Here is a 14,616-nt window from a genome sequence, read left to right on the forward strand (position 1 = left end):
AACTAGAGCCCCAGATACAGATCCCCTGTAAAGACCTTGTCTCAGAGAAGCACCAGGACAAGACCACAGGAAACAGATGATTCTTCTGCACAATCTGACTTTGCTGCAGCCTGGAATTGAACTACTGGTTTCGTCTGGTCAGAGGAGAACTGGCCCCCCAACTGAGCCTGGTTTCTCCCAAGGTTTTTTTCTCCATTCTGTCACCGATGGAGTTTCGGTTCCTTGCCGCTGTCGCCTCTGGCTTGCTTAGTTGGGGACACTTCATCTACAGCGATATCGTTGACTTGATTGCAAATAAATGCACAGACACTATTTAACTGAACAGAGATGACATAACTGAATCCAATGATGAACTGCCTTTAACTATCATTTTTGCATTATTGACACTGTTTTCCTAATGAATGTTGTTCAGTTGCTTTGACGCAATGTATTTTGTTTAAAGAGCTATATAAATAAAGGTGACATTGACATTGAGATACGAAGTTAAAACTATATTTTCGGGGAATCATTTCTATAGTTTTTTACTTGAAAATGTGTTCTGAAAGTGTTTGTCTCCCAACCCACGATGATGAGCTGTAATGCTCCTTTCTGAGAGAAAATTGAGGATAGAACTTTGACTTTGATCACAAGTTTTGTCATTGATGAGCGTTCATATTGCTTTTGGCAATGTTAAAGAAAAGTGTGACCTCAAAGTTAGATTATTGTTATGTTTTATTGGGTGGTTGTTCTACATGCTTAATGACAATGTCCAGCTGGTCCAAAATGCGGCAGCAAGAGTTCTCACTAGAACCAGGATTTATGACCATATCATGACCATATGTGACAAGTGTTTTATCACATCTGTATTTGGATACATCAGGAAGATAACTTAAAAAGCAGTCTTTTGTGGTAGAAGTGATGGTTCTTCCATACTTGTAACAAGAAGTAGAATTTACAATTTTGGCTATATGAAGTTATACAACAACAACCAGGGAAAACTAAATAATGATCTGAGATATCATCACTTGGCTGCATAATTTCAACACTATCAACATCAATTCCATGTGACAGTATTAAATCTAGAGTATGATTTCGACAATGAGTAGTGTTATGGGTATGGGTGTGTTCCTTTCTTGGTATTTGGTTTTGTTTTTTCCTTGTGTTGCAGGCGGCCGCAGAGATACAGGACACCTGACTCCCATTAGGAGGTGGAGATAAATATCGTGGTTTTATGCAATGAGGGAGTCACGGAGAGTTGACATCATCTCCGGTTGGCCTCGGGTTGCCTCGCTTTGGGATCGATCGTTGTCTGCATTTTGTATTGTGTAAACCCCTAGATCTTGTAATAAATATTAAATATATTAATTCAGTGGTGTGGCTGTCCCATCTTTGTTGCGGTTACAAGCTGGCCGTAACAAATTGGGGGCTCGTCCGAGAGTCGTGTTTGGTAATTAGAAGCACCTGTTGGTATTTTCAGCAGTTCAGCTGTTTGCAGGAGAGTGTGCGGACAGATCGATGTGTAAGTTGGTTAGTCACTGCTCTTTGTCGATTGTTCATCGCAATTGTTTGCACTCATTTACATGAGAGGAAAGTGAGGTAGGTGAGTTTGATTTTCACCTAACCTACGTTTGTAATGCGATATTGAAATGCTGCGGAGGTAGACATATGTTTTACTCTTGTTTGGCATTTGTTTGTTTAACTGATGAAGGCAGTTGAGACCGGTTGTCGATGTACATGAATGAAGGTTGTTTATGATAACTTTGGGTGGTGTATGTACGTTGTTTGGTAGTCTCCGTTAAAGTTGCGTGAGATTTATAGCGAGGATTAAATTGATTGATTGTCTTCTCATATTGGTGGCTTTTCCCTTGTTAGGCTGAAGCAACGCTTGCGTTGACCCTTTATTATTTTAGTTTGTTGTTTTTGTGCTGACGCTGGGCTGAGGGCACTGCCGCTGTACCAGTCTCTCTCTGGTTTATCCGAGAGTAGTCTGTACTGATGGTATTCGAGTGCTTAAAGTCACTTAGCTCTTGGTGGAAACACGAAGCTTAGGGTTGAGGTAGTGTTTTATGTAGGTAGAGGGGAAAGTCATTTAATGTGAGAAGTTTGAAAAGAGCTGACGTTTAAAATTATGTTCTAGAGGTTGATTGTGCTTTTTAAGATGGCTACATTATTAGATGAGTTTTTTGAGCATCCCACTGAGGAGAACTTTTATAAGCTTTCTAAGAAACAGTTATTGGAAGTAGCAGAAAAGTATGAAATCAGCCTTACCACTAAAGAAAAGAGTTTAAAAGAGGGAGTGGTATTTGTTGTTAAAACTGCCCTTATTGATTTGGGCATTCTTGTTGTATCTGAATCAGGGGTGACTGGAGATCAAGGAGAAAAGGATGTTCCTGTGTGTACACTTTCATCTCTGTGTTTGAAGAGCAGAAGGTGTTGTTGCTCTTGGAGATGGAGAAGAATAGAATAAGTCAAGAAGTTGAGCTGCGTAAGCTGGATATTGAATCTCAAAGGTTTGCTCTGATTAGAGAAGGTAAGTTGGGATGTCATTCAGGGAATCTGCAGGCCTCAGTTAGTCCAGCTCCAAAAGGTTTTGATGCTTCTCGTTCTCTTAACCTCATGCCGAAATTTGATGAGGACGACTTTCTTTACTCTTTTTGAACGGTTGGCTGATTCAATGGGATGGGAAGATTGTGAGCGAACGCTACTTTTACAGTGTGTGTTTTGTGGTAAAGCTCAAAAAGCCTACTCGACACTTAGTGTTCGCGACAGTCAAGTTTATAGTAGGGTAAAGGACGTGGTGCTGAAGGCATATGAGTTAGTTCCGGAAGCTTACAGGTAACAGGTTCGGACTTTACGAAAAGTTACGCAGCAGTCTTTCACGGAGTTTGCAAGAGAGTTAAGGATTCAGTTTGATCGTTGGTGCTCTGTTTCACAGGCAGATGATTTTGATTCACTCTATGAATTATTATTGTTGGAACAGTTTAAAAACACTTTACCTGAAAATGTGGCTATTTTCATAACCGAGCGTAGTACTCAGAATGTAGAGGCAGCAGCTGTCCTTGCTGATGAATATATGTTGACTCATAGAGATGTTAAAAAAAATCATTGGCGTCGTTTAAATGGCTCTGTGGAAAGTGCTCCTATGGAGACTCATTCTTTTTTGCCTGTTAATGTGAAACTTGAGAAAATGCAGGGAAGTTTGGTTGATAGAAGTGATCAATGTGCTTATTGTTTGAATAAAGGACACTGGAAAAAAGATTGCCCAGCTCTTAAAGCAAAAGTGAACCGTTCTAAATCTGACCCAAAATCTGCTCTTGCTGTGTCTTCAGTTATTGAATTGGCTGTTCCTGATGTTAATGTAGCCGGTATTCGAGAAAGTTTGGTGTCAGGTAATGAAGAAAAGTTGAGTTATGCTCCTTTCATTACTGACGGCTTTGTGTCTCTGGTTGGAAGTGATGAAAAAGTTCCCGTTAAAATTCTTAGAGACACTGGAGCTTCTGAGACTTTTATTTTAGAGTCTGTTTTGTCTTTTTCTGAGAGTTCCAATACTGGAAATGAGGTGTTAATAAAAGGAATTGGGTTACAGGTTCTGCCTGTTCCATTGCACTCAATTGTACTTGAGTCAGACTTGGTCAATGGTCAGGTTACTGTAGGCGTGAGACCTTCTCTGCCAGTGGAGGTCATCTCGGTTATTCTGGGTAATAATTTGGCTGGGGGGCGTGTCTGGAGGGATGTACCACCTCCTCCTATTGTAACAGATTCTCCTTCTTTACCAGCACAAGCTGATGTTGATCAACAGTTTTCTGAAGTGTTTGTGACTTGTGCTGTTACGCGGGCAATGAGTAAGAAAGTGTGTGAAAATCAGGATTTAGAGTTCAAATCTGATTGTGAAAAGAGAATGATTCCTGGTTTTTCGTATCTTTTACCTTCTGTTTCTCAGCAAGATTTGGTGGTGGCGCAACAGGAGGATGCCACCTTGAAGGAAATGTTTTCTGTCACATTGTCCACTGAAGAGGTAGCGAGTGCAGCACGTGTTTTTTTCAAGAAGGATGAGATCCTGTTAAGGAAATGGCTATCTGGTAGTGAAGTACCCTTGGGTGAGGCCTGTATTCAGGTGGTTGTGCCAATATCTCTTCAAGACACCGTTTTACGTACTGCACATGGCGACGCTGCGGGTCATTTTGGAGTTAACAAAACTTATAATCATCTGTTGCGCTACTTTTATTGGCCTCGTATGAAAAGAGATGTTCGGAAGTATATTAAAACTTATGAAACCTGTCAGCTTACAGGGAAGCCGAACCAGGGTCTAAAACCAGCACCGTTGTATCCAATACCAGCGATTGAACCACCATTTCAGCATTTGATTGTTGATTGTGTGGGTCCATTACCCCCTTCTAAATCAGGTAATGCTTATTTGCTTACAGTCATGTGACAGAGTACTAAATACCCTGCTGCCTATGCTCTTCGCTCAATCACTACTCGTTCAATTGTTAAGGCGTTGACACAGTTTATTTCTGTGTTTGGGATACCTAGGGTTGTTCAAAGCGACCAAGGATCAAATTTTACTTCTCATATGTTTCAGGAAGTTTTACGGCAGCTTGGTGTGAAGTGCAATCATTCTAGTGCTTACCATCCACAGAGCCAGGGGGCTCTGGAACGCTTCCACCAGACATTGAAGTCTTTGCTTCGGGCCTATTGTGTGGAATTGAAGCGTGATTGGGAGGATGGTTTGCCCTGGTTGTTGTTGGCAGCTTGGGAGGTGGTTCAGGATAGTCTAGGTTTTAGTCCAAATGCGTTGGTCTTTGGTCATAAAGTGCGTGGACCATTGGCTGTTCTTCATGATGGACTGAAAAAAGGCCCTGACCCACCTCAGAGTTTGTTACAATATGTTGACAGCTTTAGACGACGTTTACTCCTAGCTGGTCAAATGGCAAAAGACAACTTGTTTAACAAACAAAAGAAGATGAAGCGGTTGTTTGATCGACGTACAGAGACTCGTGTGTTTTGTCCAGGGGATCAGGTGTTGGCTTTCTTGCCTCTTCCTGCTTCTCCTTTCTGTGCCAAGTTTTCAGGTCCATATACTGTGGTACGTCAAGTTGGTGACCAAAATTACTTGATCTCAACACCTGGGCGGAAAAGACGCACACAGTTGTGCCATGTTAACTTGTTAAAATCCTTTTATTCCCGTTCGTTGGTGTCCGAGAAGGCTCATGTAGCGGTGGCTGTGGCTTCGTCTGTGGAAGTGGTTGAGGATGTTAAAGTACCTGAGGATTGTATGCTGCAGCCCGGCTTAAAAATTCTGAGACTCTTAATAACTTGGAGGGTTTTGTACAGCATTTGTCCCTACACCAGAGAGCGGAGTTGTTGTCTTTGATTTCCGAGTTTCCCAAATTGTTTTCAGATTCACCGTCACGCACTCATTTGATAGAGCACGATATAGATGTTGGTGATGCAAAACCAATACGCCAGCGTTTTTATCCTGTCTCTTTGGATAAACAACGGCATCTTGAGTCTGAAATTAGGTATATGGTTGAAAATAACATCGCCAAACCTTCATATTCAAGCTGGGCATCACCTTGTTTACTGGTGGGGAAGTCAGATGGATCGTACCGTTTCTGTACAGATTACCGAAAGGTAAATAATGTGACAAAACCAGATTTGTTTCCATTGCCCCGAATGGAAGACTGTGTAGATTCGGTCGGTTCAGCAAAATATGTCAGTAAATTTGATTTATTGAAAGGATATTGGCAAGTGCCTCTAACCACTCTTGCACAGGAGATTGCCTCATTCATTACCCCTTCAGGGCTATATTCGTATTCTGTAATGAGTTTTGGCCTTAGAAACGCACCTGCTACCTTCCAGCGTTTGATGAACCGTGTAACCTCCGGGTTAAATGGTTGTGCTGTTTACTTGGATGATGTCGTGGTATATAGTGATACGTGGGAGCAGCATCTTTTACGCATTCGAACACTGTTTGAGCGTTTGGTAGAGGCTAGGCTCACAGTCAACTTGGCTAAGTGTGAGTTTGCCAAGGCGACTGTGACCTATTTGGGGAAGGTAGTTGGGCAGGGTCATGTTCGTCCCTAAGTGCGCACGGTGCGCGCTAAGGTCTTGGCAATTGACTGTTTTCCTCCACCTAACACGAAACGAGAGCTTATGCGTTTTCTGGGTATGGTGGGCTATTACAGGAGCTTTTGCCCAAATTTTTCGTCAGTGGTTGCTCCTCTGACTGATTTATTGAAGAAAAACGTAACATTTGAGTGGTCATTGCAGTGTGAACAGGCTTTTGCTAATGTGAAATTGTTGCTTAGCACTGCCCCTGTGCTGGTTGCTCCACGCATTGGATAGCCTTTTCAGATCCAGGTTGACGCTAGTCAAGTTGGTGCTGGAGCGGTATTGTTGCAAACGGATGAACAAGGTATAGAAAGACCAGTTTGTTATTTCTCTCGGAAGTTTAAGTCTCACCAGTTGCATTACTCCACCATTGAAAAGAAGGCCTTGGCGTTGATTTGGGCTTTGCAGTTTTTTGAAGTTTATTTAACAAGTGGTACATTTCCAGTTGTGGTGTACTCTGACCACAATCCACTTACCTTTTTGCATTCTTTGCAGAGTCCAACCAGCGTCTTATTCGATGGTCTCTCTTCCTACAACCCTATCCTTTGGATATTAGACACATAAGGGGTGTGGAGAATGTACTGGCTGATGCCTTATCTCGTGCCCATGCGCCGGGAGTTGCTGATTCAATTTGTAGAGGGGGATCAGGTTAAAGGATCATACTGGGTTTGCTGTGGATTATAATTTTGGGTTTAGTGGTTATGTTTAGACCTTTTGTAACTTAATGTATACCTAATTTTTACATTTTAGAGGTCCTCTTGTAAGGATCCTCTCTCTTAAGGGGGGAGGTGTTATGGGTATGGGTGTGTTCCTTTCTTGGTATTTGGTTTTGTTTTTTCCTTGTGTTGCAGGCGGCCGCAGAGATACAGGACACCTGACTCCCATTAGGAGGTGGAGATAAATATCGTGGTTTTATGCAATGAGGGAGGCACGGAGAGTTGACATCATCTCCAGTTGGCCTCGGGTTGCCTCGCTTTGGGATCGATCGTTGTCTGCATTTTGTATTGTGTAAACCCCTAGATCTTGTAATAAATATTAAATATATTAATTCAGTGGTGTGGCTGTCCCATCTTTGTTTCGGTTACGAGCTGGCCGTAACAGTAGGTCCAGAAACGTGTTGTGTAACCCCAAAAGAGCTCAGAATGTCTATAAATGCGGATCCCAATGCATCTTTTTCATTATCAACATGGACATTAAAATCACCAACTATTAAAACTTTATCTGCAGCCAGAACTAACTTTAATAAAGTCTGTATGGTGCCCTGATGGCCTGTATACAGTAGCCAGTACAAACATAACAGGGGATTTATCATTAACATTTGTTTCTCTGGATAATGTTATATGAAGCACCATTACTTCAAACGAGTTATACTTAAAGCCTGCCCTCTGAGAAATCCTGAAAACATTGTTATAAATTGAAGCAACACCTCCCCCTTTGCCTTTTAGACGCGGCTCATGTTTATAACAGTAATCTTCGGTGGTGGTCTCATTTAAAATAATGTAATCATCAGGTTTTAGCTGATTTTTTCTGTCAAACAGAGCACATCTAGATTATGATCAGTGATCATATTATTTACAAAAAGTGTTTTTGTAGAAAGGGATCTGATATTCAATAAGCCAAGCTTTATCATTTGTTTATCCATATTGCATCTGTTTTTTATTTGTTGAACCTCAATTAAATTGTTAATCTTAACTTGGTTTGGCCGTTTTTTGTATTTTCTAGTTTGGGGAACAGACACAGTCTCTATAGTGTGATATCTAGGTGAAAGAGTCTTTATGTGCTGAGAATTAATATTCTTACTGTCCTCAGTTAAAGTTTGGATGAGTTTTTCTTATTCTGAAATCTTCTCTGTCAGCCTAACTATTTCCCTGCATTTATCGCATGTGAATCCTTCATTTGCGACAGAGATAGATAAAATGTACATGTGACAAGAGGTGCAAATAACAATAGCAGGAGAAGCCATTACTCACCGTGCTTGATAAAATATTCTTACCACAGTTGTTTGATGAACTGAAAAACTGGAGCGAGAGAGAGGAGAGGAGAAAAGAAAACAGCAATAGGTTCAAAAGAAAACGCTAATGACAAGCTAACGAGTGCTAACGCTTTGCAGGTGTACTGCACTCACGGATATAAAATAAAAGTGAACGATCAAAATTAATCTGATAAGATTGATCGATAATATCAGAAATATGGTGTGAATTAAGTTATGTTTTATCACTTTAAAAAAACAGAGAGTAAGAGAAGAACAATATCTCTAATTCTAGAAAATAAATCAACCCTTTTTGTACTCTGGCTTCTAGTTCATTTATTTGAACCACCTGTGTGAACAAAAAAAAGAGATTAGATCATTGTTAGGGCCCCACATCCCAGAATTTGTGGGTGACGTAGTCAAATTGGTTGCTGCTGCATTTTGGACATTCAGTTTTGCAGCTGGACATCGCCATTAAGCATGTAGAAGAACCACCCAATAAAGCATAACAATAATCTAACTTTGAGGTCATGAACTGATGAATTAACATTTCTGCATTTGACATTGAGAACATAGTCAGTCAATTCAAAATTCCCAAAAAAAGTTCATTCTCTCATCACCACTTTCATAACGTGTGTTTACCGACCTCAAATTGTGGAAGAACACCGTTCGTGACCTGTTTTTTTAAATTTGATGTTTCAAACAGAACACTCTACTACATCTTCCCGAAAAAAGCTAAATCTGATTTATTCAACATGCACTCTGTAGAAAATACACCCCTTTCAAAAATCCACCAATATGATATCACCTCAACACCACTCAGATCATACTCCTTTCTTCAACATTGCCAAAAGCAATATGAACACTCATCAATGACAGAACTTGTGATCAAAGTCATAGTTCTATCCTCAATTCGCTCTCAGAAAAGAGTATTACAGCTCATCATCGTGGGTTGGGAAACAAACACTTTCAAAACACATTTCCAAGTAAAAAAAACTATAGAAATGATCCCTGAAAATATAGTCTTAACTTCATATCTCAACTCAAATGGAATTCCATTCTGAAGCACCGCCTCCTCTCAGATGGTTTGCGTAGTTGATTTCTATAAACCTATGAACTAGTGTCCATATTGGCTTTACCTGATCTCGGATATATTGACTAATTTTGTCCCTGTTTTAATGACATGTTTGAACTATCAAAAAGGAGTTGTAATTATTAGTCTCTTATTGGCCTCATGAATCAAGCTCTGTATAGGTTAGAAATATATATTGTACAGACACTTAATATTTAATGGTATTGTACGATTTGTTAATTGCATTCAATAGATTACACTTCCCACAAAACATTCACCACTGGTTTGCAAAAGGTGTTTTTTGACAAGTTTGAGCTGATTTTTAGTTGCAATTAAACCACTCTGACCAGCATACTTCAACAGAGTGTGGCCCTTTGGAGCTCTGCGAAACAGTGAAACCTTTTACCAGGCAATTGGTTCAGTCAAGTCACCTCTTTGTATATAGCGCTTTTAACAGTACATATTTGGTCAAAGCAGCTTCTCAGTATCAAAATAGGAAAATAGTGGGTCAGTGCCAAAGGACAATAGCAAACATACAGTTTTCAGTTTAAAGGCAGTTCATCTTTGAATTACACGATGTCATCATTCAGCTCAGTTCGGTTTAAATAGTATCTGTGAAATCAAGTCGATGATATCACTGGAAATTAAGTGTCCCCAACTAAGCGAGTGAGAGGCGGCAGCAGCAAGGAACCAAAACTCCGTCGGTGACAGAATGGAGACCAAGCTGTGGGAGAAACCAGGCTCAGTCGGGGGGCCAGTTCTTCTCTGGCCAGACGACCCAGGAGGTTGATCCATGCTGCAGCAAATTTAGATTGTCATCTGGTTCCGTGGTCTTGTCCCAATGGCCATCTAGGAGACAAGGTCTTCACTGGGGATCTGTCTCTGGGGCTCATATAGTTTTCCTGGTCACCCCTGGAATTCAGGACTGTAAAGGACGTCTCTAGGTGCTGACTCATAATCTGAGCTGGATACGGACTGGATCTGGTGGCTACGGTAACCTGGGAATAAGAAAGAAACAGACTAATATTAGCGTAGATGCCATTCTTCTTATGATGTAACAAGTAAATTGTGTGTTATTGAAAGTGTTCCCAGTTCCGGTCTACCTATTTACTGCAGCCTAACAGTCATTTAACAGATTTTACTGACAGAAATGAGTAAGTATGTTATGTGTAAGCCATCTTAAAGATATGAGATGGTTCTTTGATCTAGATTTAAAATGACAGACTGTGTCTGCCTCCTGAACAGTGTTAGGTAGATTATTCCAGAGTTTGGGTGTAAATAGGAAAAGGATCTGCCTCCCGCAGTCGATTTTGATATTCTAGTTATTATCAAATAGCCAGAGTTTTGAGAGTGCAGCGGACGTGGAGGACTATCATACAATAAGAGTTTGCTCATCTACTGAGGTGCTAAACCATTCAGAGCTTTATAAGTAATTAGTAGGATTTTAAAATCTATACACTGTTTAATGGGGAGCCAGTGCTGTGTTGACAGAACCGGGCTGATATGGTCATAAATCCTGGTTCTAGTGAGAACTCTTGCTGCTGCATTTTGGACCAGCTGGATATCGTCATTAAGCATGTAGAACAACCACCCAATAAAGCATAACAATAATCTAACTTTGAGATCATGAACTGATGAATTAACATTTCTGCATTTGACATTGAGAACATAGTCAATTCAAAATTCCAAACAAAAGTTCATTCTCTCATCACCATTTTCATAATGTGTGTTTACCGACCTCAAATTGTGGAAGAACACCGTTCGTGACCTGTTTTTTGAATTTTGATGTTTCAAACATAACACTCTACTACATCTTCCCGAAAAAAAGCTAAATCTGATTTATTCAACATGCACTCTGTAGAAAATACACCCCTTTCAAAAATCCACCAATATCGTATCACCTCAACACCACTCAGATCATACTCCTTTCTTCAACATTGCCAAAAGCAATATGAACACTCATCAATGACAGAACTTGTGATCAAAGTCATAGTTCTATCCTCAATTCACTCTCAGAAAAGAGTATTACACCTCATCATCGTGGGTTGGGAGACAAACACTTTCAAAACACATTTCCAAATAAAAAAAACTATAGAAATGATCCCTGAAAATTTAGTCTTAACTTCATATCTCAACTCAAATGGAATTCCATTCTGAAGCACCGCCTCCTCTCAGATGGTTTGCGTAATTGATTTCTAAAAACCTATGAACTAGTGTCCATATGGGCTTTACCTGATCTCGGATAAATTGACTAATTTTGTCCCCGTTTTAATGACATGTTTGAACTATCAAAAAGGAGTTGTAATTATTAGTCTCTTATTGGCCTCATGAATCAAGCTCTGTATAGGTTAGAAATATATATTGTACAGACACTTAATATTTAATGGTATTGTACGATTTGTTAATTGCATTCAATAGATTACACTTCCCACAAAACATTCAACACTGGTTTGCAAAAGGTGTTTTTAGACAAGTTTGAGCTGATTTTTAGTTGCAATTAAACCACTCTGACCAGCACACTTCAACAGAGTGTGAACCTTTGGAGCTCTGCGAAACAGTGAAACCTTTTACCAGGCAATTGGTTCAGTCAAGTCACCTCTTTGTACATAGCGCTTTTAACAGTACATATTTGGTCAAAGCAGCTTCTCAGTATCAAAATAGGAAAATAGTGGGTCAGTGCCAAATGACAATAGCAAACATACAGTTTTCAGTTTAAAGGCAGTTCATCTTTGAATTACACGATGTCATCGTTCAGCTCAGTTCGATTTAAATAGTATCTGTGAAATCAAGTCGATGATATCACTGGAAATTAAGTGTCCCCAACTAAGCGAGTGAGAGGCGGCAGCAGCAAGGAACCAAAACTCCATCGGTGACAGAATGGAGACCAAGCTGTGGGAGAAACCAGGCTCAGTCGGGGGGCCAGTTCTTCTCTGGCCAGACGACCCAGGAGGTTGATCCATGCTGCAGCAAATTTAGATTGTCATCTGGTTCCGTGGTCTTGTCCCAATGGCCATCTAGGAGACAAGGTCTTCACTGGGGATCTGTCTCTGGGGCTCATATAGTTTTCCTGGTCACCCCTGGAATTCAGGACTGTAGAGGTCGTCTCTAGGTGCTGACTCATAATCTGAGCTGGATACGGACTGGATATGGTGGCTACGGTAACCTGGGAATAAGAAAGAAACAGACTAATATTAGCGTAGATGCCATTCTTCTTATGATGTAACAAGTAAATTGTGTGTTATTGAAAGTGTTCCCAGTTCCGGTCTACCTATTTACTGCAGCCTAACAGTCATTTAACAGATTTTACTGACAGAAATGAGTAAGTATGTTATGTGTAAGCCATCTTAAAGAGATGGTTCTTTGACTTAGATTTAAAATGACAGACTGTGTCTGCCTCCTGAACAGTGTTAGGTAGATTATTCCAGAGTTTGGGTGTAAATAGGAAAAGGATCTGCCTCCCGCAGTCGATTTTGATATTCTAGTTATCAAATAGCCAGAGTTTTGAGAGTGCAGCGGACGTGGAGGACTATAATACAATAAGAGTTTGCTCATGTACTGAGGTGCTAAACCATTCAGAGCATTATAAGTAATTGGTAGGATTTAAAAATATATACACTGTTTTAATAGGGAGCTAGTGCTGTGTTGACAGAACCGGGCTGATATGGTCATAAATCCTGGTTCTAGTGAGAACTCTTGCTGCTGCATTTTGGACCAGCTGGACATCGCCATTAAGCATGTAGAACAACCACCCAATAAAGAATAACAATAATCTAACTTTGAGGTCATGAACTGATGAATTAACATTTCTGCATTTGACATTGAGAACATAGTCAGTCAATTCAAAATTCCAAAAAAAAGTTCATTATCTCATCACCACTTTCATAACGTGTGTTTACCGACCTCAAATTGTGGAAGAACACCGTTCGTGACCTGTTTTTTTGAAATTTGATGTTTCAAACAGAACACTCTACTACATCTTCCTGAAAAAAGCTAAATCTGATTTATTCAACATGCATTCTGTAGAAAATAAACCCCCTTAAAAAATCCAGCAATATCATATCACCTCAACACCACTCAGATCATACTCCTTTCTTCAACATTGCCTAAAGCAATATGAACACTCATCAATGACAGAACTTGTGATCAAAATCATAGTTCTATCCTCAATTTGCTCTCAGAAAAGAGTGTTACAGCTCATCATCGTGGGTTGGGAGACAAACACTTTCAAAACACATTTCCAAATTAAAAAACTATAGAAATGATCCCTGAAAATATAGTCTTAACTTCATATCTCAACTCAAATGGAATTCCATTCTGAAGCACCGCCTCCTCTCAGATGGTTTGCGTAATTGATTTCTAAAAACCTATGAACTAGTGCCCATATGGGCTTTACCTGATCTCGGATAAATTGACTAATTTTGTCCCCGTTTTAATGACATGTTTGAACTATCAAAAAGGAGTTGTAATCATTAGTCTCTTATTGGCCTCATGAATCAAGCTCTGTATAGGTTAGAAATATATATTGTACAGACACTTAATATTTAATGGTATTGTACGATTTGTTAATTGCATTCAATAGATTACACTTCCCACAAAACATTCACCACTGGTTAGCAAAAGGTGTTTTTAGACAAGTTTGAGCTGATTTTTAGTTGCAATTAAACCACTCTGACCAGCACACTTCAACAGAGTGTGGCCCTTTGGAGCTCTGCGAAACAGTGAAACCTTTTACCAGGCAATTGGTTCAGTCAAGTCACCTCTTTGTATTTAGCACTTTTAACAGTACATATTTGGTCAAAGCAGCTTCTCAGTATCAAAATGGGAAAATAGTGGGTCAGTGCCAAAGGACAATAGCAAACATACAGTTTTCAGTTTAAAGGCAGTTCATCTTTGAATTACACAATGTCATCGTTCAGCTCAGTTCGGTTTAAATAGTATCTGTGAAATCAAGTCGATGATATCACTGGAAATTAAGTGTCCCCAACTTAGCGAGTGAGAGGCGGCAGCAGCAAGGAACCAAAACTCCATCGGTGACAGAATGGAGACCAAGCTGTGGGAGAAACCAGGCTCAGTCGGGGGGCCAGTTCTTCTCTGGCCAGATGACCCAGGAGGTTGATCCATGCTGCAGCAAATTTAGATTGTCATCTGGTTCCGTGGTCTTGTCCCAATGGCCATCTAGGAGACAAGGTCTTCACTGGGGATCTGTCTCTGGGGCTCATATAGTTTTCCTGGTCACCCCTGGAATTCAGGACTGTAGAGGTCGTCTCTAGGTGCTGACTCATAATCTGAGCTGGATACGGACTGGATCTGGTGGCTACGGTAACCTGGGAATAAGAAAGAAACTAGTGTTGTCACAGTACCATAATTTCAGTATTCGGTACCGATACCAGTGAAAATCCACGGTTCTTGGTACCAATTTCGGTACCAGAGCAAAACACAAAAATATGCTGATTAAAAAAAAAAAAAAACTTTTTATCACTAA

At 40.2% G+C, this 14,616-nt stretch overlaps 4 non-coding genes across 4 annotated transcripts; 1 reads left to right on the forward strand and 3 right to left on the reverse strand.

The window, feature by feature from the left end:
• The first annotated feature begins 485 nt into the window (after positions 1 to 485).
• On the forward strand, positions 486 to 697 carry LOC132092947 (small nucleolar RNA U3). The gene has a single exon (XR_009422325.1). It is a non-coding gene; the product is annotated as a small nucleolar RNA U3 (small nucleolar RNA).
• Positions 698 to 8,876: 8,179 nt separating this feature from the next.
• Positions 8,877 to 9,089, reverse strand: LOC132092923 (small nucleolar RNA U3). The gene has a single exon (XR_009422303.1). It is a non-coding gene; the product is annotated as a small nucleolar RNA U3 (small nucleolar RNA).
• Positions 9,090 to 11,041: 1,952 nt separating this feature from the next.
• LOC132092913 (small nucleolar RNA U3) lies at positions 11,042 to 11,254 on the reverse strand. Its single transcript, XR_009422294.1, has one exon. It is a non-coding gene; the product is annotated as a small nucleolar RNA U3 (small nucleolar RNA).
• Positions 11,255 to 13,203: 1,949 nt separating this feature from the next.
• Positions 13,204 to 13,415, reverse strand: LOC132092932 (small nucleolar RNA U3). The gene has a single exon (XR_009422311.1). It is a non-coding gene; the product is annotated as a small nucleolar RNA U3 (small nucleolar RNA).
• Between the last annotated feature and the right edge of the window lie 1,201 nt (positions 13,416 to 14,616).

This window comes from Carassius carassius, chromosome 18, assembly GCF_963082965.1.
Source record: "Carassius carassius chromosome 18, fCarCar2.1, whole genome shotgun sequence".
NCBI lineage: Eukaryota > Metazoa > Chordata > Actinopteri > Cypriniformes > Cyprinidae > Carassius > Carassius carassius.